Source organism: Nematolebias whitei, chromosome 2 (genome assembly GCF_014905685.2).
Source record: "Nematolebias whitei isolate Nwh7 chromosome 2, NemWhi1, whole genome shotgun sequence".
Lineage (NCBI taxonomy): Eukaryota > Metazoa > Chordata > Actinopteri > Cyprinodontiformes > Rivulidae > Nematolebias > Nematolebias whitei.
In genome coordinates this window covers 21,460,748-21,466,747 of record NC_056499.1, presented here as the reverse complement: position 1 = coordinate 21,466,747, position 6,000 = coordinate 21,460,748, and positions in this window count along the sequence as shown.

Here is a 6,000-nt window from a genome sequence, read left to right as displayed (position 1 = left end):
GGCAACAAACTGAGACCGTCTTTCTTTTGTCACTACAAGAATGTGAACGGCAGAGGGCGAGCGGAGCTTTTAGTTTGGAAACAAGGTGCTGAGACACAACTCGGTCAGTGTGCCCAAACTATGAACACACAAGACAGAAGTATATATTTGTACATTCTGAGTATATACTTTAAAGTGTTGGCTTTTAAGTAGTTCCATGAAGATTAAAAAAACCCTTCTAATTAAAGGCATTTATGGTACTACACACAAGACAAATATATATGGTTTTAGATAACTTTTAAGTATCGGATAATCTGCAGGAAAACATTTATGCTCACCAAGCAGAATTACTTCTTTAGGAGTGCAGCATTAAGTGTTTCTATGTTTTACAATCGACTTTTAGAAACATATTCAGAGACAGAAATGTTGTACTTTCAGTCCCACTTCATACAAACGTGTCTAGTGTCAAATAAACAAAGCACAAGTGGTCCAAAACTAGTTCATTCTGCAGATTAAACATGAAGCCCAACCCAGTTAAGCAGCAGACTTTAGACTCAGACTGTTGATCAAGTCAAGGTTCTTTATTTATCATTCGCACCCTAGGTGTGGTGGAAGGAAACTGTGTACAGGGTCCCAGTCACATCCAACAAAAGTATAAATTATAAAGAAAAACAGTAATAGGATCTAACCTGGAGAGCTGGTGTAGGAAGAACAACCTTCACATCAATGTGAAGACGAAGGAGATGATTGTGGACTGCAGATGGAACAAACACACCTAGCCTTCGTACTCATCTGCTCACACAGACTCATGTTTGTGCTTCTGTTGTTTGGCATGTTGTTTTTGTACTACTACTAATGTTTAGCACATTCTTAGTTTAGCGTATTTCTTAGTTCATATCTTAGATCTTATTACTGTTTTTCTTTACAATTTATACTTTTGTTGGATGTAACTGGGACCCTGTGTACACAATTTTGTTCCACTACATGTACCACATGTGATGCGTATGACAAATAAAGAACCTTTGACTTTGTAAGTTGATCATCCACATTTAGTTAAAATCAAATCCCTTTACTTTAACTTTTCTCTTTAGAGGCTTTTTAATTATTTTGTTTTTCTCAAAGGTAATTTTTAGTGCGGTTTTAGCAGACGTTGTTTTCATGTTTTAGAATGATTTTTTTTTAAAGTTCCAGTGTCTTTATTTTCTTCTCTGCCAGGCTTTGATCGGCATATTTTTCTTTTAGCCTTTATATCCCATACATTATGTAAACATGATGGCGGTCAAAAACTTTTTTGAGTTAAGCTTCAGTTTTATGATATTAGTGTTTATCAGGTATTGCGAAGTATGATGTAAAAATGTAACAGCGCCCCCCATACGGTCACAATATACGGTGGTAACAAAATATGGTGTAACACCGAAATCAATCAGTTTACAAATTAAGCCCTGGTATTGGTGCAACTTTAGCTTTTTGAAATATTTAGCATTTCCTGCTTTTCCTCATGAATTGATCTGATTTTCCATCCTTCAAATCTTTAGATGTGTTTACAACCTTTTATTGCTCCTTTCACATTTTGTTCTGGTTCAGCTTCTTTCAACTTCCTTGTGCAAATTTAAACATTTTTCCAGCTACTTTCAGCTAATTTCAACTGTTTTTTGTTGTTGTTTTGTGATCCTTTCATATTTTTTCTGCTAACTACAACATTTTTGTGCTTCTAACTTCTTTCTGCTAATTTCAGCTTGTTATGCTTATTTCTGCAAGTTTCTCATTTTCTGCTATTTCGGCTACTATTTAACTAGTTACTATTTAACTTTATGCTAATATTAGCCTTTTCAGCTAAATACAATTTTTTTTTTTACATTCCTTTCAACTTTTTTCAGCCTAATTCAGCAAAAATGTGCTCTCTCCACTTCCTGGTAGTTTAGGCTTCTTTCTGCTTTTTTAGCTATTTTCAGCTGTTTTTTTAATTCTAATTTCAGCTTTTTCCAGATAATTTCCACTTTTTTGTGCTCATTTCTGCTTCTGAATTGAACAAAATTATGCACGCTACTTACTTCTGCTAATTTAAGCTACATTTTCAGCTAAAGTTTTAGTTTGTATTTGTTAATTTCAGCTGTTTTCAATTAAGTTCATGTTTTTTGTGGTAATTTCTGCTACTTTTAGCCTAATTAACTTCTTTCTGCTGATTTCAGCTTGTTATGCTCCTTTCAACTTATTTCTGATAGTTTCATCTTTTTTTTGCTATTTCAGCTACTATTTAGTTGTTTTTGTGCCAACTTTAGCCTTTTCAGCTAAGTCCACTATTTCTTTTTCTTTTTTAGCTAATTTCAGCTCCTTCCACTTCTGTCTGGTAGCCTAAACTGCTTTCTGCCTTTTCAGCTACTTTTCAGCTTTCTTTTTTGTTGTTGTTGTTGCTAATGTCAGCATTTTTAAGCTAATTTCTTAACTTTTTTTCCTCATTTCTGCTTATTTAATGCTAATTCAGAAAATGTGTGTTCTTTCTGCTTTATTCTGATAACTTAGGTTTGTTCTTCCATTTCAGATACAAAGTACATTTCAGCAAATTTTTAGCTAATTTCAGTTTTGTTTTAGCAAGTTCTTCAGCAATAAGCATTCACTGCATTATTGCAGGAAATGAAATTTCTCTAGTTGCTTTTACTTTACTCTCTTGAAAACAGAGACCTCTTGTGGCTGCACCAGTGGAGGAGTTTTGGATAAATTACAACCTCTGACTTCAGACTTTGAGGATCCAGCAGAGGAGCTGACAGGAGACCCTTCTGTTGATCAAAGACCTCTCAGAAACTCAACCTGCAGTGTGATACACCTGATGAATTGTTGCCTTTCATTCCTCAGTTATTCTCTGCAAGACAAATTCACTGTTGTTGGGCTCAGTTTTTTTGCAGCTGCTAAATGTGCTTTAAAAACAAGTTATTAATTGTTTTCTGGTGATTGCTGGTCTGCACTTTGCCTCAAACCACTTAACAAAAACCTCATAGCATGCAGCACTCTATAAATAACATGTTAGGTTCAGTTTTATGACAAAAAAGAGCCCGCAAGATAAGCACGATTTGAAACATTAATTTCATTTTGACCCCAGAATGATGTAATTGTCTAAAATAGTTATGTCACAGGACGTTTTTAACTTTAGTGGTTTTTAGAGCAAAGATGAGGTAACGTCTCAATGTGTCAAAATAGATCTCTAATCCTATGAGGGGGTGTCTGCTAGGAAAGAAAAAAGGTCTTCTTTGATAATCTTACTTTGGTTGTGAATTAGGGATGCACAATATTATCGGAATGGTATCGGCCGATATTAGCGTTAAAGTTCAATATCGGCCATTCCGTCAAAATAACTCACCGATATAAAAGACGCTGTTTTTGTATGAAAACTCAGTGACAAGGATTTCTGCAGCGGCAGCACAATGTGATGACGTCACTCGCACCTACCTGATCTGATCACGGCGTAGAGGAAGAAGTCAAAATGGCGGCGGTGTGGAAGTTTTCTTTTTCCAGTTGAGGAAACTGGATTCTGAAGACTTTTGGACTATATTGAACCTCACTACATCGTCCCCAGTCAGAGATATTTTTCCAATGTAGCCTTACCTGAGTTACCGTCATTTCCAACATCATTGAGAAGGTAAGAGCCGATAGCACTTGAGTGAGTTTTACCACAGACATTTGGACATTGTGTTAGCCCCGTTAGCATGATTAGTCTTACACACAATGGATAGACAAAAACTTTGAACTTAAAAAGGTTGTCTTTCATGCACAGGAGTGCAGAGGATCCCACACTGCAGGTGGGAACCTGGAACAAGCTCCACAAGTGAGACAGCATTGCAGGTGACTAATGCTAATAAATAACATTTAACACTTTTCATTTAACATAAGTTAAAGTGCTATGCATATCATATGGTTGTTACTGAATATACATTATATTACCAGCTCTTACAGCTTTTAGACAATTTTTGTAACAAAGTCTAAATAAGAGGGCTATGTTCTGACAAAGAAAAATATGTAAAAATATGGATATCGGTAATCGGCCAAATAAGTTTTAACATATCGGCATATTGGATATTGGCCAAAAGTCCAATATCGTGCATCCCTATTGTGAATAACACCAAACTACAGGTTGCAGCAGAGGTTCCCAAAGTTCTCACCTGATCCCAAAAATATGAGCTTCAAAGACTTGTGGCTCCAACTACTGCTGGCTGAAGTGCAAATGTATTAATAGTGAAACAAATAAACAAGGCTTTGTTACGATGTATCACAAACAGCCCCTAATAAACATTTCACGTTTCAAAAATATCATTTACAACTACTAATTTTATTTTTTGCAAGACTCTGGGAGGCAACATTTCCTCCTTCCCTTCGCTCGTTTCTCCTCGGGGCGAGAAAACAACATTTTAAATGAATCAAATTAACTCTAACCGTGTCTTAAGGACTACAACTTGAATTAATTTACAGGTTGAGTCTGAATTCTGCTCCACTTCTGTAAGGAAATAGTTGTTTTTATGGCTGCCTCCTGTCCACATGCAAACTTCTGCTCAGACAAAAGTCATGCAGTGAAGATAACGGGGGTGAAGTGGAGAATGAAGCTGCAGTAAAAACAACAGTTTTTTTAGGAGGCTGCGGTGCTGAGAGGTCCGTCCATCCCTGTGGCTGCCCCTACGTTCTGACTTTCACCTGCAGTGGGCACTGCATGTGTGCAACAAGCGTAAACTATACCTCCTTTGTGAAACCTGACCGCATCAAAAAACACTGAAGGTCTGGAAAAATCTTCCACTTATTCAACTTGATCCAAACCTGCACATGCTTCCTCACTGACTACATTATAATAATGAACACATGTCTTCATGAGTCAGCCTCCTTCAGCCCACAGCTAGGACTCTGTGTGTGTTTGTGTGTATAGTGGACAAAGTGCAAATGCAAGACTGTGGGCGTGTTTGTGAGCCTTCTCTGTCCCTCCATACATCAGAGCCACATGTTCCATCAAAATGTTTCCCAAAGCCTCAGCAGTGTCTCCGGTGATGCGCTGTCCACTGACCTCCACTAGTACCTGAAGAAACCGGCTCGTCAAGGACGGAGCAGCCCTCTGTCCGATCATGATGCTTCAACTTTCATTAATATGCCTCACCTTCAGATCTGCAATATGCCACCTGCATGGCATTAGCATATATCTTTGGGCCAGCCGTTTGCAGGAATGACACCTGGTAGAAACACAGATGCCACACACGTCACATGGAGGCGTTTGGGTGAGAGATGAAGAGCGGAGAGGACACAGATTGTGGTAACTTGATGAGCTGCACGACAACAATTGTCTTTGTTGTGTTGTTTCAGAACCTATCTGGGTGCAACTTACTTTAGCAATAAAAGACTGCTGTTTACTACGCACTAATCAGGGAGAGTTTATAGAGGAATCAGAATGTCTTGAAGTAAAACAAAACATTTAAGCCATGAAATGTTACAAGGAGATGTTTAAATTAATGACTCACAGAAGTGATTTTAACCAACTTTATTTTTACAGATTCAAGAATACAACCCAAGAGTTCAATACATTTCTTTATTAATGGGTACCAATGGCTCAGTGGTCAGTGCCATGGTGGTGGGAGTTCCTGATTTTCCTGCTGCTCTGAAGACACTAGATGGTGCCAACATTTCCACACCTGAAGATAATCGTCTTAACGAGACGTTAGTAGTAAAGGGCAGTAGATGACTTCTCCTCGCCGCTGGAGCATTACCTGTCTCTGGTAGTCGTTTTTCTAGCCCTTTTGTGTTCTATGATCCTTGAGAAAGACTTACCTGTGTTCTTTTTGCTATCTACAGTAGCTCTCCTCGTGAACTACCTGTGCCTAGACTTGTTTGAAGAATCCCTGGAAATTTCCTCTGTCTCAGCTGCCTTCCTCACCTTATTACCCAACCTACATTAATGTCTGAAATCTACCAGTAATATCATCCTCCTCTTGGAAAATATCATCTAACTCGTGTCCTTGCTCCTCAGGGTTCCTGATTTGCTTTATTACCCACTGT